Below are 26,419 nucleotides of genomic sequence, written 5' to 3' on the forward strand. Positions count from 1 at the left end.
TAGGCAAAAAACCATACCCTAAATAATTTCTCTCTCCCCTCATTAACTACACCCTGTTGGCAGACACAAGGGTTGCACTGCAAAGCGTGTCTAGGAAGACATTTTGGTTGAATCGAACTCACTCTTCACCAGGCACAGGGGCTAGAGCAGCAAACAAGCAGAGCAAAAGACCTGAGTAAGAAGATGGAGAAAGCTCCCTACAGTCTGTCTCATTCTCCAGACCTCCCAAACTTCATAGTGTCTGAGATCCCTGTACCACAGAGCACAGTGGAGACATTGCATTCTCTGTGCTGCAGACCATGCAACAGGGCTAAGTGGCACTGGGTGTCTGGTGAGGACTGGCAGACAGGCTACTCATCCTCACCTGCAGACTGGCACCTCAGTCCCTTTAAAACACACCCCTAGATGGACTCTCTCAACTGGCCTAAAATGGTAGATGATGAATCCAGACAACAGCTGCATCAGCATGAAGTGATGATGGAGAGGCTATGCTGCAAACACATGAACTTCAGACTGAGGTATGGAAAGCAGGATCCAGTTACGTGACCCTCAAGAGCATGGCACAGGTCTGCAACATTTGCCTTGCACATAGATTCAGGCTCAAATTTGCCTCAGCCTGAGTCACTAAGGACTTTGACCTGCTGCCCTCATCCTCCTTCCTACCCTATGCTTTCCTCTGTGAATTTTTCTACTGCAGTTAACAGGGCTATCTGCATGGTAAGACTGAGCGCCAGACCTTAGACCCCTTCTTAGTCAAAGGAGACATTTATCTTTGTCAGATCAAAATCAGACTAACCAGAAGTGTCAATGCCACACCAGCCATAGATTAAACCTGTCTCTGTAATTGCATTCAAATTCAAGTGGGAAAAATCATACCCAAAATGACCAAAGTGCAGTATCAGTTGATTGCCATCCAGCAGACAGCAGAAAAATCCGGGCAGTTTATTGCTCCAAACATATCAAGGAGATCAGGCCATAGTCAGGATTGGGAAGTAAGCACCAGAGTCCTGAATCTACTTGAAGACAGTGTGTTTCCAAAAAGCTGACAAAGCAACAAGCTGTACATGGGAACACAATACGTGATGGCTCAGCAGTCATAAGGTACAAGGTACAAGAGGTCCCACGTTCCCCAGTCCTCCTAGAGAAGAGTCATATACTGGCCAAGAATGCCCCCTTGCACTTGTGAACAGCCAGGTGAGGAGAGTCCTCCCTCAGGGCATGTGCATTTGCATTACTGCCTGTTTATGCTGGTTGATAAGAGACATCCAGAGGATACGATCTCTGTCAGTAAATGTCTGCCTGGCTTTAGAGCAAGGGCAAGATCAGACATCTCCATGGAAAAAAACAGGGAGTTGGAAATTACTGAAAAAAGGAAGGGAGAGAAAGTAGAAAAAGTGTAGTGTAGATAAAAATCATTGAGACTTCTTTTTCTAAATCTGCCACCTCTTTATTCCCAAAACCACATAAACAAGAGGGTACTGACCCTGCTGTCTGAGTCATATGCCACAATCATCTCTGAGGTCAGTACCAAAGAAGCAACAGAAGGCATCTAGACAAAACCAGGGAGGACATTGGTTTCTTGACCACTAAGGCCAACCCAAAATCCCACCAGCAACAGTCTTTTGTTGACAGAGAACAAGCACCCACACAAGCAGTAGTGAATCTGGGGCAGCAAAGGAAAACAGAGCTGGAATCTGAACATCAGGATGTAGCTCCATCTAGATAGATACCGTTAACTGAAAAAAGTAGGAGAAAGAAGTGGAAAGCCATGCAGATCTCGCCCACAAAGGGATCAGCCTTTTATCTTCACTGGAATGGCTCCTCCGTTGCAGGCATATTTTTCAGCCCTGCCCCTATCTTTTACATTCCCAGTATATTTTAGTCATGCTCAGTCTGGGCTCATGTCTCACAGAAGTCAAGACCCTCCAGATCACCTTTTCACCTCTGTTGTTCTACACCCTGGACACATGGGACAACAGACCACCGAAGAGGAATCACAGGGATGAAAAGGAGTTGTGGAGGAGTGCATAAGCAGAGGTGAAAGACTATCATTGCAATGGGTTATGTTGAATAGTTGAAGGGATCATGGAAAAAGTGGATACAGGAAAGCTTAGCAGACAAGCAGGAGTCCCTGATCTTTCTCTCTCCCCTTTGACCGGGCATGTGTAGAGTTAACAGTACCTTAGAAGCCAGAAGTCTTCTTTCTTCTTTGTGATGACTCCCCATTAAAATGTCTCCAGGTCACTACTTTCATCAGTTTTTAACTCAATCTAAAGCTATGTGAACATCTAACTACAGACCTCTCCATCTCCAATGAAGTCCATGAGCACAAGATTTCTGACAAGTTATGACATTATACTGCTATGACAAGAGGTGAGTTGGTCATAACGAACCTACACCACTCTGATTTCTGCTAACTTAGCAAATCTTCTTTAAAAATCAAACTTGACTAGGAGCAACACCCAGGGGGTGACATAGTCTGTCACTGGATTTCCTTACAAATGAAAGGCCATGCAGAGAGGAGAAAAATGTTGGCTGTGTGAGATCATCCTTCTGACGACTACAATACAGGTCCACATGTGATGTCAGTAGTTCAAGTTCTACCTCTTTTCACCATTTCTGGCTCAGTTTCCATACACTTTCCTGGTCATACTTTCTTTGAGCAGCTAGGAGGAATAATGATGGCACATTATGTTTTTTAACCCCTGGTTAACCTGTCCATCATCACAATAATTTACTCTATAGTTTGAATATCTGTGCCTTATATGAGTAACAAAGAGTAAAAACAGAGAACTGAGTCCAAGGCAGATGATCCAGACGCATAGATGCACCTAAACAAGTTACCTAGAGCCTAGATTCAAGGATGCAAGAATAAATACCTGTTCTCATGTCACTATTGTTTTCCCAGTACAGATGGGTGGCAGGCAACATCCAGAATGATGCTACCATTTGGTGGCCAAGGTGAGCTAACACTGAAGGAAAGAAATAAACTGCTAACAAGGGCCAGTACAGAGTACTATTTCTGGATCTATTTGGAAGATAACCTCTTAAACATCAGAATTTTTGGTGAATGGGTTCAAGCACATCATACTTGAAGAGCCTGAAAGCAGATTGTGGCATTAAATAAGTGGTTGCGTTTTATTTACCTACGTGCCTTGGTGAATCAGCTGAAGAGCTGTGGATAGAATAATGGACTCTATGTAAGAAGGTAGAAGCAAAGGACATTTGAAGGTTTTGTCATTTGCTGGCATCTGAGACATGCAAGCATTTCCTTCAGGGGTTCCCATCCTCCTGCCCTATGTCAGAGCACTTCCAATTCAAGAAATTGCCATCCCAGGAAAGGGGATTTTTCAGCCTAAAATAACTTGCACAGAAGGTAACTACCTTTCCAGTGAAAACCTGAGGATTTCAAGAATGGAGAAACTGCAATCCCAAAACTGCCAAACCCAAACAGTTCTTGGTCCAAACCCAGTTCTTTAGCTATAAAATGCTGAAAAATTTACATTAATTTTTGCCAAAACTCAGAAAAAGCCTACACTAATTCTTGTTACTTCCATTTGGTCAATTGTTTTCAATCAAAAACCAAAATCTTCTGCATAAACCAATTCTAAGCAGCTCACAGAAACTGCAGCAGCTTCCACCAAGTTGTTCAGGTTAGCACCAAGGGGTCTAAACACACCAAAGGGGTGAAACTGAGAGAAGGAAACACTTGCTGCAGACTCTTCAGAGCTTTGACATTTGTCCTTGACCTTTTAACACAGCAATAAAGGAAGGAAGAAGAAGGGACAGATTGCCAGTAGTGTTGTTCTATACTAACGCTAATTTTCCCAGCACTGACATTGGACTAGTCTAAGGAAGCTTGCTCTTTGCTGTACCACAAAGCCAGAGACTCAGCAAAACTGACAGCTTGCTATTCTCCCTGATCTGCCATATCACACCAGACTTTCCTCTCCCAGTAGCTATATTCAAGCATATACCTCAGCTATATCTCAACCCTATAGTTGGGCAAGACTGAAGTGTGCAATAAGTTCCTTCTGCCTTCCCAAATTACGTTTTCCACAGAAAAGAGGGGCCACTTCAGTGTTATTTGGGTCCCAAATCCCCATGTAAGCTTTGGCAGGCATCTGTGGTACACATCTAGATATGGGCACAAAAAAACACCTCCCCAAGTGTGCAGAGTCCGTGGGAACCCAATCGTGACCCATGCTCCTTATTTGCATCCTCCCTTGTGATTTCTCTCTTGCTTCCTTTATCTGTTTCAGAATGACTCAAGCACCAGCACTCACTCTTCAAAGACAAAGCATTGCCTGGTCAGGCTGTATGGGAGGATCTGGTCTCACACTCAGCGCTTGGGCAGCAAAGCACTTTTAAGAATAATGCTTACACCAGAAGAACAGTGTTTCACTTGTAAACTTAAAAAATGCCAGATATATCTTTGTTTGAGCAACTTTATTCCTTTCTTTTCTTATTCAGCCTTCTGATGCATGGAATGAAGCAAGGTTTGCCATTGCCTCTGCAGCAGATGACAGATAAATTCATCATATAGAAGAGAAGCCAAACCAGGGAGCTCAAAGGAGACACAGCAGATGAGAGCCAGCACTGAGCAGACAGGCTATGCCTCAATCAATAAGTTTAAAACTGTGAGGGACATCTCTGCCTCCCACCAGGCCAAGAGGCACAGCCTGGCTCATACACAGGCTGCTCACAGCCACTGCCCTCTCAGTAGACTGCCTGTGACCGCCTCACCAAGTCCTCCTGGGCCCAATCTGGTGCCCTGATGGCCCTAAGACACAACAATTCATTCTGCATAATAAACCAAGGACTGTCCTGAATCACACCAGAGTAGTGTTTCTATAGCCTGCCCTGAGGTGAGACAGATGCGGCAGGTCTTGAAGGTGTGATGCCAGATGGGAAGGTGTAGGATGGCTGTGGGAAATCTCACTGGTGCTGGTTCATTTGTGGGGCTGGCTGGGAAAAGTCCTAGAGCAAGTCATCTCCAGCTTGTTCCCTGCAGTGTGGGTGGTCAGGGCTGACATTCAGTTTTTTCCCTGGCCCTCTTTTATTTAGGGATGCAGGAACACCCTCGGAGATTCTGTGCCACCATAAATGCCACTAAGCAGTGCTGGCCAGATGCAAGGACAATGCTGTCAGCAATAAAAATATTCCCAGCATCCAAAGATAAGAACCTCTGATGCTGAATCACTGAGATTTTCTCAAGTTAGGTTTCGGTTTACTTTTCCTTCTCTCTGGAAAATATTAGTAGGTTGTAACCAGCTTATTTTATAAACAGAAATAAGCATAAATGGCTTTTGTTCTCCAACATCCATTCATAATCTCATTGGCCAGGCTTGTCCAACCAATGCTTAGTTCTAGCCAACATGCATTGCTTATATATGCTCTTCATTTTCTTTGGTAGGTTTCTGTCTTTGAGAAGCCAGGTGGAGCCTTGGCTCTCTCCTACTCACAAAGAGTTAATTAATCCAAGAATCTTTCTCTGTGTACAGTTCTTGTTATAGCACCCTGTTGTCACTGACAACAGGCCACAGCAAAGGTGTGAAGCCATTTACCATTTATTAACAGATCCCAGCATGAACAATTTTCCTGTTTGCATACAATGTGTGCCTTGCCCTCTGACTTTCCTATTGCATAAGAGCTGTCAATGAAATGTGGAGCAAACTTCATGTTATAAGGTTCATGGTCCAGCCACATCACAACACAAGTGACATTCCCATGCAGACTCACCCTCTTCAGGATGCAAAACTGAAAACAGCAATTTGTTTTAAATATCTAAAAATATATCGTTTAGAGACCTTATGAGAAATCTTAAAAACTAATTTTCAGCACCGCAAGCAATGTTTCCTGCCTGACCTCAAAACAATATAAAATGAGAAGGAAGTTGCTTAGAGATTATTCAGCAAAGGAGTATTTGCAACAGGTAGCTTTACTTAGCCTAAACTACTCAGAGCCTCTTTCAATTGAGTAAAACTACCTTTTGCATTGGACAGAAGTATAACATTAAGTTAACTGAAAGCACTACCTACCCGAGCAGACTTTGCAGGTCCTGCACATCCAGCAAATTACTTGTGACAAAACAAGTGAATCCCAAGTGTGACCCAACACTTATGTCAAGGCCCAAACTGGTCCTCAGTGCAAAGTGTTCCAAGTTTTTTTGCTGCTTTTGAGAGACTCTACAACCTGATTATTCCACTATAAAAATAGTCTGACAGCCCAAAAGATTTTAAAATAATCTTTAAATAAAATGAAAACTCTTCCTAGTGACCTAACAAGATGACAGTGATGTCATTGGTTTTTTGCCAATACTTGACTGTCTGTACTATGGGGTTTTCATATATTAAGAGCAGGAGATGAAAAGTGCTCTCATAGGACCTGTATATTACCTGTCTGGGCTGGATCTCTGGGTATTCCTGGAGCATGTGCAGGAAATGAGGAAAATTGCACATCCCTGTGAGAGTCCCTCCAAAGCACGGGTGTCTCTGCAGATGTCCCTGCTCTGTGAAATGAGAGGGGCAGACAGAAGCCAGAGTAGACACCAGCTCCCAAAAATAAGAATCAGAATGGTAAAAATAGTTGGATTCCCCATTCTCAAGAGCCTGGTCTGGTGCAGCATATGAGCCCTTCTCAGCTGCTTCATGAGGACTTCATCCCTGCAGAGACTCTCCTGGAAGCCTGGCTTATCTGCTTTTCCAAAGGGCTGTTACTTTGCATGTCAGATAAGGATTTTGTTTTTATTATTATTTTTTCCTGAAGCCAGGAAGGCCTGTTTTCCTGACTCACACAGCTACCTCAGTCCTGAGACAGAGATGAATCAGCCTTGCTGCTTCTATTATTCCAGAGGGTTTGTACCTATCCTAACACATAGGAGGGTGACTGGTGACTGTAGCATCTGACTGGCAGCAGGAACTCCTTTTCAGTAGCTAAAATGCCTCACTGGGGAGGAAAATGCCATAGGTGTATGCCAGACTTGCCAAGAACTGTTTCACTACTGAATTCTGCATGACCAAACCAAAAACCATGGGATGGTGCTTCGTACCTGAGTCTGAGAGCACATTAACAGATCACTTGGAGCAGCTGCTCAGCCAGACCAAGAAGTTCTTTCCTAGCCACACAATAAATACGTATTTTTAGCAGCAACAAAAATAGATTTCAATGACTGTCTTTTAAAAACAGATAGCATTTCACATCCTTCTTTGATATTTAACAGGGATAAAAAGTACTGGGCTTGTACTCATCTTAGTGTGGGGACCCTAAATGCTGTGCCCACATCTGTCAATGGCGTGTTGCATAACAAAATACAAAATAATGTCGTGCAGAAATATCATTAACCAACAGAGCCTTTTTTTGCACAGGAACATTATAGACAATAACAGCACTGAAAATCAGGCTGTGTGTGGAGAACAATCATTCCAGGGACACATTCATCCCTCCCCTTCCCTTTGAGCCATCAGAGATCAGACACATTCACCTCCAGGTCATGCTGAAAAGCCCATCTCCCTTTTGCTGGCTGCTAAGGGAGGATCAAGGTGTAAAGGCTGCTGGGTGGGAGACCAGTACTCTTGATCTGTTGTTATCTGCAGGACTTGCGTGGCAGTGTGGGAAGTGGGTCTGCTGTCACAGCCCTGTGCTAAAAATCAGAGAAACTGCTGCCAATTTTGGAGCAGCATGGCAGGCTGAAACTGTACTATTTGAGGGCAGACTGTGGCAGTGTCTCATCAAGTCATCTCTTGATCCTTGAGCTTCCTCTTTGAAATCTATATAGGAAGGCATCACCTTAGGTGTAAGACATCCCTTCAGTGATAAAGGGAGGTGCAGCAGACGTCTTAAGAGTTTCAGCAGTGCTTTGGGTTTACAACTAGCTTGAGTTTAAACAGCAGCTGCAGAGAAAGAGGACAGGCTTGAAGACAGTGCAACGCAGAGCAGATGTCCCAAGATTAACTGCCACCAAGGTAGCACTAAAATTGGAGGCCATATAAACACATCAGTTCAAAGTTGCACCAGAAAGAGCCCTGCCAAGAGACCCATTAGCCTAGAGTCATGCTGGGAGGACATGCTGGGTTACTTGTTGTTCAGCCAAGGATTTCTGCATCACACTCTGCTTGGCTACCCCACGAAGCAGGTAGCAAAATGAGGATGATGAAGGGAATGTGGCACTTAAAGGCAGCACAGCCATCAGGCAGTGGTGCAGAGAATCGTGCTCCTCAGGACACCTCTCATGCATGGGGGCTGCAGACTGATGAAAATCCACCACGCATTTGACAAGGAATTACCTGCCTGAAACAAAACTCACAGGGACATATTTTCACTTTGAAGCTAAAGTCGTGGAAAAAGTTGCCAAGCAATGAGGACATGGGGACGTAAAATGACTTGGGGAAATCCTTACCTGCCCATACAGGGGGCCTATATTTTACATAGCATTAAGGGGTATTTCATCCCCAGCCTTGGTCTTCAGATCGTTGCTTTTGGTAATGTTCTGTTAGCTACAGCACGGGAAAGAATTTTTTTATGACGAGGGTGGCAAAACACTGGCCCAGGTTACCCAGAGAGGTGGTAGATGCTCCATCCCTGGAGACATTCAAGGCCAGGCTGGATGGGGCTCTGAGCAACCTGATCTAGCTGAGGATGTCCCTATTCATTGCAGGAGGTTGGACTAGATGACCTCTGAAGGTCCCTTCCAATCTAAGCTATTCTATGATTCTATGATTTTATAAAAAGCAGAGCTTTTGCTAGAATGTGACAACATCCAGAATGCATCTGAGGATGCTGAGATTTGTGCTCCACAGAGAGGAACTGGTGGGGAGGGCAAGGGATCTCCCTTTGCACCAAGCAAAGTGAGAAAGATGTCTGAATGAATGCTGAACCCCTGCTCTGGTACTGGGAGCAGTGTGAGGCACCACCTTGTATACAAGACTTAAACTTAGATTTGTTTTCAAGAGGCTTTGTATGGGCACTTGTTAACTCTGCTAACATGAGCAAAACAAAAATCTGGACAATTAGACTAATTTAAATTTATTTTGCCAGTAGATAAACAGTTCCTCTTTACTGTTTCTATGTGGCTGCTGTGCAATGTTGCACAAAATGTTACTCCAACATTTGTGGCATTTCCCAAGGGAAGGAACTTGCTTCTAAATTATCTTCCGTCCTTCATATGGTCACCATGGGGCCTGATGAAATGTACTGGCAGGTGCAAAGTGTTCCCACTCTTGCCTGAAAGGGCCTCTTCTAAGGACTGAGTTTTTGTTTCACACTCCCAAGTGTGATTTCTAGGCTGTATTGCTGTTCCCTTGGGACACAGGCAAAGCTTTCAAGGTTTCCTAGCACAGATAACAAATGTGCCAAACAGCTGGTTGAAAAACGGCCTCACGGTGCTGATGGGTAGATTTTCTTCTGGTCAGAGCATTTGATAGGGCCACTAAAAACATGAGGGTCCATAGGTAGACATTGCACAGACATTGCATAGACAGGGATCTTGCCAATAAGCAAAGGAGACCCTCCTGAAGCAGGACCTCTCAGGAACCTCCTTGTCTTGCAAGAATGGACACATCTACTTTACATCTGTGCATACACGCACAGATATATGCATATGCAGAGACATATTTATGCACACATATTCACGGACACACAGATGACTGACTATATATGAATGTGTGTGTGTGTATATGATTGACTGTGCTTGTGTCTGCACATATATAACTTATTATGTTCTGCTGTATTTTTGACATTTGTGATGACATCTATAATTTGTGGTCTGAGAAGTCTGAGCCATGAAATATGGTGAGCCAAACTGGTCTGAATATCTTTACTGAAAAATAAAGGATTGATTTTAAAAACGTTTTTCCACCCTAAAAAGTAACTCTGAAATCTGAAAGAAAAAAAAAAATCTATCCTTTTGAATTTCAAGTTGCAAGAAAAAAACATGTTCTTTTGAACACTCTCTTTTTCTGTTTTTTTTCAAGCACCGACCAAAGGCAGGAGAAGAAGCAAAAGCTAAGAAGCAGACATAAGGTTTGGTCTTGGCTATTTCATTTCTCCACCACTTTCTTTTTTATTCCTAAATGAAAAAAGGAGGTGATATTTTAGGAGTAACAGAAAGTTGGCCTGCCAGTTTGTTTTCTTACCATCAGAATGATATCATGTTTTCCTAAACAAAAATAATTCATGAAAAATTTCCAACAAAAGAAAAAGTTTCTCAGTTTTTTTCCATGAAATGAGTGTTTACTGAGCAGCATTGCCATGAACACTCCCTGCTCTGTCTACCAAGGAAGACGTCACAGGAAGCCCGCTGATGAGCGGGATAAACATGGGATTTGGGATGAGTAGCCCAGCTCCAGGCATCCAGCCATCCAGCATTAACAAAGGAGTCCAAGCGACTTGCAGACAAGGAAACTGGTGATCATACCTTTTTCCATCATCTGCACAAGTCTTCATGCCATATATAAGCACCATCCAAAGGAGAAAAATAGAAAACTGATGAACATCTGTCAGGTCCAAGCTTGGTCCTTGAGAAGATAAAAAAAAATAAACCTCTGTTACTTCTGTTACTCCTGGAGGATGACATGGCAAAGAAATACAATCTGTACATGCCAGAAAGCAGCAATGTTTGCAGTCATTCTGGGATGGGTTCTAAATTCTTTGGGGTATCCCTGAGAACAGCCTGATCCCTTCACAAAGATGATCTCTGCCACAGCAGGCAATGTTATCATTTCCAGAAAGAATTCATCATTATTCAGGGAAGTGAAGAATTACTTAGGAATAACACTATCCTTTAGAAATCCCAGCACCAACCCCTTGAGCAAGGTGAAGTCCTCCCATCTGCACCATGGTTTAAGAGGTCAGTTTAAGAGCAGAGGACAGGTGAGCGGTGCTGAGGGAAGTATGTGTCCCTCTCCCATACCACCGGTAGCATTTTAGCATGGGTGCTTTTAACCTCAGAACAACTCAGCCATCATTTGGCAGGAGGTAGACAAGCAATATACTAACAAAGCCTGGATGAGACAGAACGCCCTGTGCCATTAGGCAAGGCAGAATACACATATGCCTTTAAAAGAAAAAAAAAAAAAAATCAAGAAAACAAATGTTAACAACGTATGAGTCCCCTTCTTCATCAAGAAGAGATATCTCATTTTTTTCAAAGTAATCCATGTGTATTTGAAAGTACAGCTAGGCAAGCGCATCTCACCTAAGACCCCTTCATCCAGATACCAAACATTGCCTTTGTAGCTTAATATTTGTGTATCAGTAACATATTAAGCATTAAGGCACTGCTGTGTTAAGCATAATAGTTTTTTATCTGTCAAAACCACAAAACTTAGATTAATAACTCAAGAAGTGAAGTCAGATTGCTGGGATAGTAGGTGGAAAAAGACGAAATACACAGGAACAGTAAGGACACTAAAGCTTTGAATTTTCTTTAAACTAAGTTTGTTCTCCTGAATAAAGTTCTTGAAGGATAAAAACATCTTATTTATTACAATTGTTTTAAAAGGACTTTGTTCTGTTTCGCAAAAGTTTTTTTCTCTTTGAAATAAAACATTCTGTAGGAGAAGAGAGTCATGTTCATATCCCCTCATTTCAATACCTAATTCATCTTCTCTTCCTGTTTTCATATCTAGGAAATTAAAGTACAAGAGCCTAGAGAGAAAATGACATTCACAGAAAAGGATACCCTTGCATTCCTGGTCAAGAGAAGAAGACAACATACTAATTACTGAATTACAATGAGGCTTTTTACCACCCTCTGAATCTCTAAGAGGAATAAAAAAATACACCCCAAATCAGAGCCAAGATATCAAGTAATCGGCTAGCTTTGTTCAGACACAACAAGGGCAGATGAAAGTAAAATGTCTGAATTCTTTCAAGTGAGAAAAAACAAAACTTTATTTTTTTCCTAAGGGGATAAATCAAATTATTATGGTTTTGGTTTTAATTTGGCTCCTTTGATGGGCAAATTTATTTATGTGCAGATTATCATTGTTCCTACAGACATTTCAGCCCACTGTGTCCAAAGCCCATGCTGGAGGACGAGGGCCCAGCTCAAAGTCATTTTGCTGTAGGATCTCTGCCAGCTGGTGAAGCTCAGTGGAGATGATACTCACTCCTTCTGTCCTACCAGGACAACACATCTGTCTCCAAGGGGACCCCACTTTCCTTGCGCCACCCACCTCACGCAGCACCAGAGCTGTTGCAGCAGGATTTCAGCTCCTGCGGGCAGAGCTGCCTGTTCTGGCTCTGCCGGGCAGTGGCAGGCAGCCAGGGATGCACAGCAAATGCTTTGAAACGTGCCTGCGCAGGTGAGCTGCAGCATGAGACCCGCGCAGTCCCTGGGAGATGGTGGACACCAGTATGCCAGGTGGCTTTGGGTGGCTCACAGCTGCAGTGACCCATCAAAGCCCCTGGAAATGCAATGCCTGGTGCACATATGTCTCAGAGGTGGATTTAGTAGCTGATCTATCGTAATATGGGTTCTGGAGAAGGGCAGGTTCCTTCTCTATTTTCACAGTTAGCTTAACGGGCAAGACATTTTCAATGCAGTACTTTCTACCTGAATCTACAGGACTTTGAAGCTCTGAAGGGAATCTGAGACTTTTGTTCCTGGGGACCATGGCATGAGGAACTCTATAATGGAGAAGTAATGACTTTGGAACAGGCTCATTTTTTGTTAAAAAAAAAAAAAAAAAACTTTAAGAGATTAAATAAAATCTGGGCCCTTATCCAGGTAGAGATCTTAGCCTGGCATTCCAACTACATTCTTTCTGTTATTAAAATAATTTAGGAAACCAAGCAGCCTGCTCTGCATTCAATCATGTTAACCCACACTGTGTCAATTTACATTCTGCCCGTGGTGATAACAGTTGAAAATCTGATGGGCCAGATCCTGGACTGACAAAAATCGGCATTGCTCCATTACAATCAGTGGGGTTTTGCCAATTTACCCTTGTTAAAGATCTGGACCTCTACTTCTAGGCAGGCGTTTTTCCAGATGGCAAAACAGCCTCCTACTTCCTTGGCAAAGGAAAAAATAAAGGAACAACTTAGTGATATTTTGGAAAGTGACATGACCACAATAATGCAACTTGAAAATTATGTTCTTGGCTTGTTTTCAGCATACTTGAAACTTAACTAGAACCATGTCCAGGATCTTCAAATGTGATCAATAGATACAATGTAGTATCATTTTGCAGCATAGATGCTACCAGCTTTCAAACTGAAAATTGCTGGTTTTCCATTTTAGTTCATTAAGATGTCTTATCATCCCTGTTAAAAATACCCCTCTGATGAAAACACCAACATTTGCATGTATAAGCAGCAGCATAAAATAATTTCATCTTCCATCCAATTGTTTTCTCGAGACTAAATATTTGTTTTAAGTTCATCTTTACAGTATAAAGTCCAAAAGCCTTGGGAAAGTGCATTTTAGGTGTTTGGCTCTCAGCTGATGAGCAATCGAGGCAGCTTAGCTTTGTCATATGCACCACCCTGACGTAGTTCATGTGACAAGAGGATGGGGCAGAACAGTCCCTTCCTTGTCCATGTTAGTTACTTCTGTGCCTGAGCAGCATTTCTTCAGGTTTTCCTCAAGACAACTCTACAGCTCTGCAAGATGGTCCTACAATAGTAATTACTTGGAGAACTAATAAAAAATGTTAGAGGACCACAGTGAGAGTCACACTGCTTCTGCCAAGAGGTAAAACCTGTGAAGCCTTCATGGTTACATCCACATCTGCTGCCATCTGCCATTGCAGAAAGGAGAGGGAAAAAGAATGGAAAGAAGAGATTTTGAAGTTCAGGGAAAAGTATTTTCCACTGAAACATGGCAGGCATTTTTTGTTTGGAAAAAAGGAAAGAAAAAGTAATACATTTTCTGCAAGACCAGTTCTTGTCAAAAGACTTGAGCTAGTTATAGCTGTTGCACAGGAGCACAGACTCAACAGTGGCTACAGTTGTCTAAATGCAGCTTTAAAACTGTCCTGAAGGACCTGGGCTCAAAAATCACAACTCTAGAAGAAAAGGGCCCAGGATTTGTTTACTGCTCTAGAAGCAAATGACAGAGTGGAGTTCACTTTCATCAAGCTAAACACCATTCCTCAAGGGCTTTGCCCATACCAGCTCCTGCTGTCTCACAAGCCAAGCCCAGGTGTTGGTGGAGACACCACTTGCGAGCGCCAGCCAAACCTGTACCAAGGAACATACCAATAATTCAACAGTATGGACAGTCATGAGACCATGTTGAAACCTGTGCCGTCACCCTGCGTGGTTCAGATGGCGCAGCAGGGGTCTGGCCAGTTTGGATGTACATGTATGCACATACATACGAAGCACTGACTTTGCAAGTGACAGTCCTGACCAACACCCGAAAGTACTGCCACAGCTAATAATAACATCAAGTGTGCACTGGAAATAGTATTTGAATAGTTACATTCAACCATGTCCATAACAGGCAGGACAACATGGCTTAAGGCGAGCTGTGTTGTTTGAACTTTTGAACACCATCTACTTACAGAAAATAAGGTGTGGACAGGAAACCCTCCTACAGTTTCCCAGTAAGGACAAATTTAAGCCAGTCATGAGAGAACTCATACACGGCTATGGATGAGTAAACTAAAGGCATCATAGATCAAATAATAGCACTCGGTTTCTTATATTGGCCTTTAGTCCTAATTTCTCAGAACACAAGGACAGCTTCAGCAATTCAAAGGCATGCCTGGCTCTTCAGATCTGCCTGCTGGAGAATCTCCCTTGGGAACGGTCACCTCCAGCAACAGCTCCCATACCAACCCCTCCTCACCCACTGACAGAGAACAGGGCTGGGAGACAGTGCAGCAAGGACACCCATTAGCCCCAGCTACCAGCATAAGCCCTGCTCTGAGCTAACAGCTGCTAGAGATGTAAACAGTAAACCAGCTGATCTAATTTGTTCAGGTGAGCTTGACAATATCCACCAAACTTTGCTTTTTCAGGGAGCAAGATGGACCTTTACACTGACCTTTTTCTTACCCCTCCAACTGCAGAGCCTGCTACTGTGTAGCAGGTTAGTCTTCGTGCTTTAGCAGAGATCAAGAATCCTTCAGCTTCTTTACTTGCTTTGAGGGACTTTCTATTTTGTTTAGTTTTCAGAGCAGATAGCATCTCATTGATGCCATTTAAATGTATCCACTGCAATGAACTCTAAGACACAGGAAATAACATTTTCTTCTTCTTAGGCATCCCAGGAGATTGCAGTGATTATATTAAAATTTTAATCACAAATTCCTTATGTTAAAATCACAAAGGATCCACTGTGCTAGAGAATTTCACAATATGAAGCTCTTTTATAAATTTGTGTCAGATAGCGATTTGCTGTCTGGGAAATGTAAATCAGTTATTAATGAGACAAATCGCTAACATCAACCCTGGTATCTATACGGAAGGAGACAAAAATCTTTCACAGGTTTATGAAGTTCTGCACGTACTAGCCTGAACAATTTCATTCCCTGTTTCCTGAACTGAGAGAGATAATCTGTTGCAAATACTGTCAAACAACGGCATCTCATTATACAGTATTACCTGATCCACGCACGGTGTCATGAGGCTTTGGAAGCGCATTAATAGCTGAAAAAATATTCTGAAAGACTGACCCACTGCATTTCAGTCTTTTTAACCAGAGACTAGATTTTTTGTTCAGATGTATGTATAATAGTTCTAGCACAGTCTTAAACCCGGGTGAGAAGATAGATCCCAAGCAAGCAGCAAAGCAAAGTCTACAGCTTCTGCTAGAACCATGTGGGCTCTTCAGCAGCTACAAGGACAGCTCAGAGCTCAACAGCTACCCCAACAATCCTGCCCTGACTTGAGCCTCTGTTCTCAATTTCAGAGCTGTTCCTTGAATATACAATTGTACAAAACAAAAATCTTGGATTTTAGCAGCTTCCACATGTTAGGATCCTAGCTGAGCTCACGCACGTTGCTAGCTGTACTTGAAATCTAATTCTGTTGCTTTTTTTCTGAGTGTATTAAAAAAGCTACTACTATTGTTAAAGGCTGCAAAAGGTGGTGAGTAATACAGCATGGATTCTGGGGATGAATTTGCAATGCAGCTAGAAACTGAGTACTTAGATTTGAAATCTCAGGTCATTATTGAAATCAATTCTGAATGCCTGCTAACTCTTTGCTAATGCATTCATAGAAAACGACATAGTTTGCATCACTATGAGATTACCCAATTCCGTCACTTGCACAATTGTTCCAATAATCAAGAGTGGACTTAGCCTCTGCAGGTGCACGAGCATCTCCAAGTAACACAAATGGTTCAATAACTGAAGTGGACCTCATTTGTGGGAGAAGTAATTTACAGGCTTCTTCCACTTACTGATTTTTTGAACAGAGCTTAAGGGATTTGAATGGAATTGCCACAAAGATTTAAATTTAAATGTAGGGCAGAGGCAGATAAACTGATTAATTAACTGATCAATGCCATAAGGAGCTTAAAGCATATCTGGTAATTTTAAAAGGAAGGCGTGGGATGCAGTGCTGGCTTCACAAGGGTATCTCCCCACGTATGAGTGTGTCCCATGAATAAAGCAGTTTCATTTCCCTCCTACTGGTGATGCAGCTTCAGGGAAGCGTGGATGGAGAGCCTGCCTCTTGCAACACTATGTGTCCTCCATGCCCAAGCTTGCTCAAAACACAGAGAGCAAAACCAGATAGAGAGACGAAGATTCGTTGCTTGAGCCTTTCAAAGGGCAGCTTCAAACTAGAGCTCCTTCCAGTCATTGGGGTGCGGGAGTGTGAACTCTGAGCCGGGTTTCATAAAGTACAGCTGTCTCAGTTGCACACAAGCTGTAGTATGTATTTGCAAGTCAGTCAGGACCACATTCAGACCATCTCCTCAAGGTGTCTGCCTTTGTTGCCATGACAACGGGTAAAACAGTGATGGGCAATTCGGGCTCCCCACGCTCCACGGCTGCCAGACTCTCTTCCTTATATAGGCAATGGAGAGAACTAGGCATCTAAGTTAGGCATCCAAAATCAACACGCTGACTACACCCCCACACACTCCCACCCCCAGCCAGCTGCCAGATTCCTGGCTGGTCCCCACAAGTGAGAGGGACTCGCTACACACTCACCACTCCTGAACCCGCTTCCTCATTTGACTTCCTCTTCCAATGTGTCATTCACAAGTGACAATGCGACATCTGGGAAATTATCCAAATCTCTCAATTTTTAAAGTGAAGTGCTCAGAGGCAGTTAAACAGCCAGAGCTTTCTGCTCATCATAATATTAGAAACATTCATTTATTTGCAGTTGACTAGAGGAGGGTGAACTCTACCACTGCACCCAAAAGGATTGTTTCATACATTTCCAGCTCTTTCATCCTGGAAATATATTCCACAGATATGAAATCAGACAGACCTCCTTTTAGCTTCAGAATAAAGATGGAATATTCAGAAGAAAAAAAAAATACTTAGAAGTTACACATTTCAGTGAAAACTTCTCTAAGTGTAAGATCTTGAGGCAACTGCTAGTTCTGCAACTAATGAAAGCCTTTCTCTGCAACTACTCATGCAAATTCAAATGCATTCCCTGTCAGTTCATACTTCTTGGAAAGACATCAGGCCTCTTCCCATCTTCAGTACCTTTTCCATTTTTATAGGTTCTTCCCTTGCATATATATAACTCTCCACTAGACCTTCAGCAGTGTCCCTGGCACCAGTCCTGAGGTGTCTCTTCTTTCATCCCCTCTGCAGGTGAAATACATACAGCAAAGTGTCTCGCATTGGTAATTTTTGTTAGTTGGGCTTGAAGGTTTTTATCTCATTGTTTGTTTGTTACATGGGCTTATTTTTTAGCTGTTTAGTTTGTCAATAGAAATGCTGCTGAGCATTTATGGTCAGGATGGCCAAAGAAATGACCTAGCAAAGAAATGGACCTTATACTTGGAGCAGAAGGAGGTGAAATTTACGGCATGCCTTAATTCCTGGAGGAGTTAATTCCAGATGTTTGGACAACAGGCTGAAGCTTGTTTCAATGGCCAGGAATTTCGTTATTCCAGCAGAGTGAAATCTGTGACGAGGGTGACCACCCAGGAACTTCAGCAATTCAGCCTTCAAGAATACCCAGAAGGCGCAAGTTTAGTCACCTTATTCACACTGACTTCTACTGGGATTCAGTCCTCTCACTTCACTTCTTCCATCTAAAAGCTGGGTACCTAATCTGAGCTCAGGGTCTAAGCTTTCCCAGCTGCCCACAGAGAGAGACCAGGTTCTTCAGAGAACATAGAGATGTCTCTTTCTCTATCCACTGACTACAGAGAACTAGCTTACACAAGACGCCTGGCTGGAAGCTAAAACAAGAAATTATGAATCCCGTGTTTGGAGGCAGTGGGAATTAGGCACTCTATGGGAGCCATGGATCTTCTTACCCTTCTGGGCCTCAGAAGGAGATTTTGAATTTGATTTGATGATCTATGCAAGGCCAGTGGAGAGCACCACAAGCAGGTCTGAGGTGCTCTGCAAAACCAGTGCTGCTGCAGAGACCCAGTGCTCTTTTCTGCAAAGGGCTAGGTGCAGAGGGCTTAATTCCCAGACCATCTGAATTACCACAGTTCATCCAAGACTTGGTGAAAGCATAGATAACTGAAGTGACTTTGTGATTGACAAGGGTGAGATGCAGTCTCTGAACCAGCTCAAGCCTGTAGGGAGTGTTATTCATAGAATCACAGAACAGTTTGAGTGTGAAGGGACCTTCAAAGCTCATCTAGTCCAACCCCCCTGCAATGAGCAGGAACATCTTCAACTAGATCAGGTTGCTCAAAGACCCATCAAACCCAGTCTTGAATGTTTCCAGGGATGGGGCATCTACCACCTCTCTGGGCAACCAGTTCCAGTGTTTCACCAATTATTCACTGATGCTGGTTTGTGTAGGTGGGAATTCAAGCACATTCTTCAACTATAGGTGGATCTGATCAGTTCCTGACAAGACCTTTCTTCCAGCCGAACCTTCACCAAGGCTATGAAGTGCACTCCCTCTGCTCACCAATACTATTGCCTTGCTCAAATTCTCCTTCAGCCAACTGATCTTCGCTTGCAGCTGAGCCCTTCCAAGACACAGAGTTACCAGGGTGACAGTAAATGCAACTAGCACGTGTCAGTCCCCTGCTGCTAGCACTTGAATTAAAAGTAATGAAGCTACTCACTTTCTGAATACTAAAAAGAGTTAAGAAAAATAATGGTTCTTGTGGAAACCCACCAACAAAAGGTCTAGTGATAGGGACATAATTTCTTATCACTGTAGTTTCTCCTTTACCCAAGGATACCCTCCTCCTCTGAGCTAAATCAGACATTTCAAATAATATTTCCAAAATCATTTGTTGAACACCTGTGGGTCATTTTTTAATATGGGCTATATTCAGGAATTACAGAATAAATAGAAGTGTGATCTGAAGACAGAAAAAGAAAAGGCAATGTTTTGTGAATTTGTCAGTCACCCTTGCCCACTTGCTAAGCGTGGAGGGGTCACTTTGGCACATCTGGACTGAAATCAGTGACATCCACCGCTTGAGCCAATATTCCCCGAAAAGAGTGGAGGCTGCCAAGCCAAGCTCTTTGATGTTACCGTTTGGTTGTTGTTTTGTTGAAATGTCATCCTCTTTGATATTCGAGGCAGATACGCAAATAAATTGAAGGAAGAGCTTATGCGGAGTGCATGAAAATGGCACTTGTGCATTTAAATGGATGTGGAAGCTGCATTTGTACAAGCATTTTATCTGCAACAGACAGGACTTCATAACAAGGTGCCTGCCATGACACAGGAACAAGCAGCTAAAGCAAATGATGTATTAATCTATTCTAATGTGTAATTCCAAAATATAACCTTTCCCTTCAGTTATTATGTATCTAATTGCACAGCCAAATTTAGTCAGTGCATTTGAAAGCATAATTAATTGCAATGTACTTAGTAACGTTCCATTATGCACCGCCTGTAAGTCAAACTGCTGCAAGACAGATTTGATTTTTGGAAGGGTTTTCATCACACCGTGTGTACAGAAAATAATTAGGGAGCCAGGAGGGTAGTTACTTTTATCCCGTTAATTGGATATGCTGGCAGATCTTATGCCCTTGTGGTCAGATGTTGGCCTCATTTTCACAGTTCCAACCAGTGGGATTACCTCACTTGGGTGGTCAAGTGTGTATTTAAGAATATAATTCACTCTTTTCAGTTTTGTAGGGGTTAAACTGTTTTGTGTGAGCCATGGCTTTGCTCTGAGGGTTTCAGAATTCGTGTTGTCTTAATACAACACTGAATGACTACCTGTGGCTTGGGCTTGCAAGAGCTACTCATAAGCCTTTGCAGCTATTATCAGGACTTTAAAATTATTCGGCCTGGTCCAAAGGGGTTTCTCCACTGTTTCTCACAATTTACTGTAGTCTTCTAAGGTTTGGAAGAAAGTGTTTATGGAATGTGACAATGCAGTTTCACAAGAATTTGGTTTTGGCAGTAGTATCAGCTTAAGAAATTCCCCTCTCCCTTCTGCTTTTGCACTGCAGTTCACCGGCCTCTTGGTTGTGCCAACACAACTGTTTGTAAAACAGTGTGATGCCCTGGATGAATGACATAATCCAGGTTAAACTGCCTTCTTTTTTTTTTTTTTTTCCCCTGTTTTTTTGCTTTTAGAGAGGAAAATGGCAAAAGGCAAAGAAAAACTTTGATGAAAGAAGGAGTGGCTGGGGAGGAAACTGTCTAAACAGGGATTGCCACTAAAGCCTTCAACATTGTGAAACTGCTATTCTGAACCTGGCTTGTTGGTGTTTGGGTTGTTTGTTATGTTATTTGTTTTTTTTTTCCAAAGCTTAGATCGTGCCTACTAAGTAGAAGGAAAAGTTGGCAAAAAATAAAAGCATGAGGCTCTTAAGTCTTTTTATCTACCTCAAGTGCAGATTGGTTGTTGGAAAAGTACAATGCCCTCTGTCAACACTTCTCAGACATGTTTTGGGTTTTCCTTAATCTGTGGGACATGTTCAACCACTAGCTTTCTCATCCTGTGGTTTGAGAACTACAGCTATGGCAGTTTGAATACTGAGCTCCACAGAACAAGCCTTTGATGTACACGATGCTGATGAAGCCCTCAAGAACAGAGGAAGCAGGACCAACAAGCAGGCGGGCAGGGCAGGGGTGGGCTCAGGGAGAAAGGGTGTCAGACAAGCTTCAGCTCAGGTGACAAGGAGCATTTGGCTGCTGTGTCCTGGTAGGGCAGGGACCTCCACACAATTGAAGGTCCTGGGAGAGAGTACAGTCATGGCCAGGGGTGGTTGGCAGGTGACACTGAGCTGGTGAGATCCAGGAGCTCCATGTGATACGAGATTTTTCACCTGCTTTTGAGAACTTACCTCTTTTGAAAGAGTGAGAATACTCTGGTCATCTGAAATGGCCAGGGGGCAAGTTAACCAGAAGGGAAAAGGAAAATGCAATAAGAAGAACATGGAAGAAATATATGGTTGAGGAAGTTCAATTTGCTAGAAAACAGCTTTCAGTATGTACAACTTACGAACAAATGGGAAGCAAGATCAACACCTCTTATAAAACAGTAATATTTATTTTCAAGTACTGATCCTCAGGGGTGTTTTAATGTTATTTTTCACTGGAATAAAATTTGACAAGTCCAAGAAAACGTACCTGAGAAGCTTTTTCTCAAAACCTATTAGATCTCAGGTGGAAAAGGTGCATAATTCCCAAACACAAAACAAAATTGATAGCAGAAAGAAAGAAGAAAAGAAGTTTTGAAAACTCAGAGCAAGAATATGCTGGTATTTAATTTCTTTTTTTTTCAGCAGCAGCTTTAAACTGTTCAGCAGTCCAAAGACTTCTCCTTTTTTTTCTTTTATTTTCTTTTCCTTTTCCTTTCTTTTCTTTTCTTTTCTTTTCTTTCCTTTCCTTTTCTTTTCTTTTCTTTTCTTTTCTTTTCTTTTCTTTTCTTTTCTTTTCTTTTCTTTTCTTTTCTTTTCTTTTCTTTTCTTTTCTTTTCTTTTCTTTTCTTTTCTTTTCTTTTCTTTTCTTTTCTTTTCTTTTTTTTCTTTTTTCTCTTTTCTCTTCTTTCTCTTCTCTTCTCTTCTCTTCTCTTCTCTTCTCTTCTCTTCTCTTCTCTTCTCTTCTCTTCTCTTCTCTTCTCTTCTCTTCTCTTCTCTTTTCTTCTCCTCTCCTCTCCTCTCCTCTCCTCTCCTCTCCTCTCCTCTCCTCTCCTCTCCTCTCCTCTCCTCTCCTCTCCTCTCCTCTCCTCTCCTCTCCTCTCCTCTCCTCTCCTCTCCTCTCCTCTCCTGTCCTCTTCCCTTCTCTTCCCTTCTCTTTCTCCTCTCCTCTTCTTTTCTTTTTTCTTTTCTCTTCCACATGAGAAATCAGATGTCTTTTCCAAACTGATTCAAATACTGATGATTGTAATGTCATTTACCAGCAGAGCACTCTGTGCGTGCACTATTTCTGTCAATGCAATAAGGACATAATGAAAACAGAGACAGATACTAATGTGGCCTAGTTCCAGCCAAGTACATAAACAATGGTGGTGGTGGTAGGAGTACTGGAAGTGTCATATTTCCTAGTTTATCTCAGCATGGACATCCATTCAGAAACCAAGAAAATTATATTTATTAATCCAAAGTATAGGGAGTTGCTTTAAATTACAGACTGTGTTTGGATGGTGGAGATACTAGATTTTGAAATGATTTTACAGAGGACAATCTCTTTGACAGATTTAGACACACTAGCTTTGAAGCTCAATAAAATGCAATAAAATAAAATAGAATAAAATAAAAAGTGTTAATAAAAATACTAGCTGGAGGAATAAGGACAGATGGCTTAGAAGACAAGGAAACAGTCATGTTTTTGAAGTTACTAATTCTGACAGAATCAAGGTTAGCAAGAACAAGAGTGAGGTGAGCGACTCGCATGCTAAATTAGCCTCCTCTTCTGTTTGAACAGCAATCAGAACGAGTGTAGATTTTTAGAAAATGGCACATTATCCGTAATGACCCAGCAAATAGTTTCCATAAACAAATGTCTGCCTGTTCACTGTGGGTAGTGACTTAAGAATTCACCATGGGCAAGTTGCAGAGAGTGACCGACCTTCAGAGACACACAATGGTTTTCCTTCTCCCTGACCTGGTAAAAGTTCTGAAGTTATTTAGAGGGTACAACTGAAACAACGTGGAAGAGCCAGCAGCAGGGCTTGCAGACTTCACCAACTGCCAAGCTTTCACCTGCAGTTTGGCAGGTATCACACAAGTATTTGCACTACAATAATGCATTCGCTTGTAAAATTTTCCCATATAAAATATTACTTGAAATAACGTTTGTGGAAACCAGATAAAAGGAGGTCTCAAAGCCAAAGCAAGTTTGCAAATCTTTGTTTGAAAATATTTTCTTTGGTATTAGTCCAGATCTACTGGGAGAGATCTGCTTCACCTAATGCTGGCACTCTAAAAGTTAAGTAGCTAGTTTAAGCACTTCATTTAAAACAACTTACTTCAGACAATGAGGAGAAATAGGCACTGTCAGGGGGCAATTAGTTCTGTCTCTATTGGACACTTGTTAGAGGATGATGAACCACCCCCTGGAGATATGTGTATCTCTTGATTGCAAAGGGAATACAGACAATTAGTTTGGAGAAGACACTGCTAAGTCAGATTATTGTCATTAATAAATCACCTTTTTGCCAACAGATGCCAGTGATAGGATTTTTTTGATAAATCAGCTGCCGTGGTCCCTTTTCTTGAGGTCAGCCATCCTTCTCTTCTATTTGCATGCACACCCATGGGTGGGCCCGGTTTCATTGCAACTCTGCTTTGGTCAGACTTAAATTTCTCCATAACGCAAAGGAGAGATCTCCGCTAACAAGAATCCTCATTCAAATAACCGACGATCATGTCAGACCTTTGCTTTTAATAGGTCCAAAAAGGAGATTTCAAGCTTTTATGGGAAAAAAAAAAAAAATCCATGTTAAGACAGCGCAAAGGACAAAGTAGCTTGCTATGAATCAAACTGGATGCTGAGTCCGTATCTAGGCATACATGTCTAAACAGTGCAAGGGTGCTCACAAGCATTCAGAACTTACTCGTCTTTGTTGCTAAAACAGTCCCTGGTATGGCTCATGCCCCTGTATAATAAATTTCTCCATGGCCTGATTGTGGGAGTTAGGATGAGCCAGGATCCTCTCCCAACAGGGAATTTAGATGCAGTCTGAAACTGGAGGGTAAGAAAGCCTAACGGCATGGACATAGGTTACTGCATGCCAGCCTGCCCAAATGCAATAAAATGGTCCTGAGATTAGGTACAGGTGTAGCCCGAAGTATACTAGCAAAGTGCAGCCTATTAGGTTAGGCACTAGACATAATATTCCATGCTGAAACTGGTATTTCCATACTTGTAGCACATGCATTTTGACAAAAGGAAGCAAAGCTTTTCTCAGCACTCATACAACAGATTGGTTTTCCATCGTCTTCCATTTTGTGACTTTTCTCTTTACGTTTGTAACCCTACAGTGATTCATCTTTGATTTATGAGCACCACCTCAGAAAGATTCAGCTGCAGGAACTGCATGCTGAGAGGAATGATTGCCACACAGCCAACAGCTACAAGTGTTCCCACGGCTGACTTCTGCAGTCACCTGCAACAGCCATTTTCAAGAGGGGGTTAAGGGACAATCTAATAGCAGTCTACTTGAAGGATAGCTACCAAGATGATGGAGCAAAACTATTTTCACTAGTGGCAGATTGCATAGCAAGGAGCCATAATCAAAAATAGCAGCTTGGGAAGTTCAGGTAGGGCATTGAGAAGGCTTTGTCAATGAGGAAAGGCATGCAGCACTAGAACAGGCTACCGAGACAAGTTTTGGATTCTCCATCTTAGGCAGGCTTCAAGGCTTGGCTGGAGAAAGCCACAACCAACCTAACCCAGTACCAGTGATTGCCTTGCTTTAAGCAGACAGCTGGGCTAGATGAGCTAGAGAAATCCCTTCAAACCAGGATTTCTATGGGAGGCTGAAAGTGTCTCAGAAAATTCCCCACTTGCAAGTGCCGCGTGTGCTCCCTTCCAATTCTTATCTTCTTCTGTGCTCTGCTCAGGTCAGACAGCAGCTCCCAGAGGTCATACAGGAAGGATTATTTCCTCGGTATGCCTTCCTCTTCCTCATACTCCTTCTTCTAACCTCAGCAGAGCTGCGCAGGTTTGCCCAAAGAAAGAATGTGACCTTCTGACAACAGAGTCATCCAGCAATTTGTTCTAGTTTGAAGCTATTTCCCCTGATTCCCTCTTGGTTTCTCCTCAGCCTCTTTGCCACCAATGGGGAGGTTTGCTATGCCTGGAATGTGAAGTTTTGGTCACCACTCACTGTGATATAATTCCCAGTTCAACAATACGCATCAGAAACATGGTTTCAGCCAGGAGCTGTGCTTTTCTCTTGTGCAATGGGCTGTGCTTTGGCAGAACTTCCCAAATATGTTTTTTGAGGCTCTTTAAAGTAGAAATGCTAGAGAAAGGTAAATTTATTTAAAAATATTAATTGCCTCATGAAAAACGAAATAAGCTGGGCTGAAGCAATAGTGATGGCATAGGTCAACATATTGCCAGTTATGAAGTTTATATATTCAACTCACATTATATATGTGTGTTGTGTATATTTATAAGTAAACACATACACATACATTTTGATTTATGCAGAAATATGTGTTTACATGTTGATATATGCATATATAAGAAATCAACAGAAAAAATTGCGCAGATTAATTGATTTCTAGGTATACAGTTTGTGGTTACGGAGGAAAAAGGCAGACACTGCATAGTAATGCAACACGTGTGGTAAGACACTTGATTTTGACTGCCTCACCTGTTCTTTCTACAGTAATTCCCTTACACAGCAGCTTCACATCACTGGTATTTAATACAAATACAGAGCAAAATAACCACCTGCCAAGATTTCCTTTGTTCCATTTCAGTACCTTGCAATGCCACACAAGTCAGGAGTACTTAGTATCCAGTAACCCACTATTAGCCATTGCTAACAGGCATTAGGATGAATCCTGAGATCTTACTCAGAGCCGAGATCAGACATGAGAGAAATATACAAATTCTTTGTTTTACGATGCATTTTCCCTGTAGAAATTCCCAAAATACAATGGACTTTCTTTTAAATGAATTACAAGTCTATTTTAATCAGAAGGAATCTCTCACAAGTCAGAAATGCCTTTCAGAATGGAAGACACTTTTTCAGGTGACAAATCTAGTAGATCCTAAAATGGTAAACTTACTATATTCATATAAAGCTTTGATAGATATTGTGAGCTAATATTTTTACTGCCTGTAAACTATTATTCCCTGCCAGATTGAGACAGCCTGAGGGGAAAAAGTGTTTGGCTCTTAGAAAGTAAGGCACATGAAAAAAATA

General features: G+C 42.2%; 1 long non-coding RNA gene across 2 annotated transcripts in view; it reads right to left on the bottom strand.

Annotated features, from left to right (window-relative positions):
* Positions 1-26,419, bottom strand: part of LOC110358391 (uncharacterized) — an 86,091-nt gene that overhangs the window by 40,684 nt on the left and 18,988 nt on the right. Inside the window, exons 1-2 of one of the 2 annotated variants that reach the window (XR_002412815.2) lie at positions 16,593-16,879; positions 10,415-10,514 (exon numbers count right to left, since the gene is read on the bottom strand). This is a non-coding gene — a long non-coding RNA (uncharacterized LOC110358391). Of the gene's footprint in view, positions 1-10,414; positions 10,515-16,592; positions 16,880-26,419 lie in introns of those variants that run through there. The other variant, XR_010470302.1, reaches the window with a different exon arrangement.

This window comes from Columba livia, chromosome 1, assembly GCF_036013475.1.
Source record: "Columba livia isolate bColLiv1 breed racing homer chromosome 1, bColLiv1.pat.W.v2, whole genome shotgun sequence".
NCBI classification, from domain to species: Eukaryota; Metazoa; Chordata; class Aves; order Columbiformes; family Columbidae; genus Columba; species Columba livia.